We start from the raw sequence: 866 nt of genomic DNA on the forward strand, positions 1-866 counted from the left end.
TCGTCGACCAGGTGGTCTAGGGTGTAGGAAGGTTAAGTTAAGTTTACTCGCCCTTCTCTTGATCTCATTCTTGCTCTTGCTCTTGTGATCGAAGGGGCTTATCTCTGGCCAATCGGAGAGATGGATGGCATGGGGTTCAACGTTCAAGGTGTTCCGAGCCCTGGCCTGCCCACTGGCACGGCAGGGCAATTTGGTTGCCTGTTTCGGATGGATGGATATCATACCTACTTCCTACCTGCTGTATTCGTCAGTGGTTGGATTGGGAACTTAGGAGGGTGTAGATGCCCGGACCGTACTGGACCAGTGGAGTGTGTGGTTGAGAGGATCAAGTGGTCACCGTCACCATTCAGCGTCGATCACCGCTCATAACCACTCACAGCATGGCTGGCTTACGGCCGTGGAGCAGTGCGCGAGGTCCTACCTACCTGCGAAAACAAAGGATAAATCAATCAACCGCATGAACCCAGCCCAGCCCAGCCCAGCTGTCATCCGGGATCGGTGTAACAGGCCTCCCCCCCCTCCCAAACCCAGCACCGGACTGGTCAGAGATAAGCTCGAAGCCTTGTCTGGGATTCCGCGGGCGATCAGTGGTGCTCTGCACTTCCTTGTATACACTGAGTGATCATTAAGTATGGTATGCAAGGCAACCCCCCCCCCCCCCCCCACCAAGTAAATATCTAAACATTACCACCCATACACACACCAAGAAGGCAGGCCAGTGACTCAGAGCGCGCGAGCGAGACAATAGATACGCGCCCTGCCCGGCACAGGGACGGACACGGTGACGGTGACGGTGACGGTTCCACCAGATACATCCATCCCTGAGCACGTACGCCTCGTAACCACCAGATAATAATTTAGCCCCC

This window comes from Aspergillus japonicus (genome assembly GCF_003184785.1).
Source record: "Aspergillus japonicus CBS 114.51 unplaced genomic scaffold BO86scaffold_125, whole genome shotgun sequence".
Classification (NCBI taxonomy): Eukaryota; Fungi; Ascomycota; class Eurotiomycetes; order Eurotiales; family Aspergillaceae; genus Aspergillus; species Aspergillus japonicus.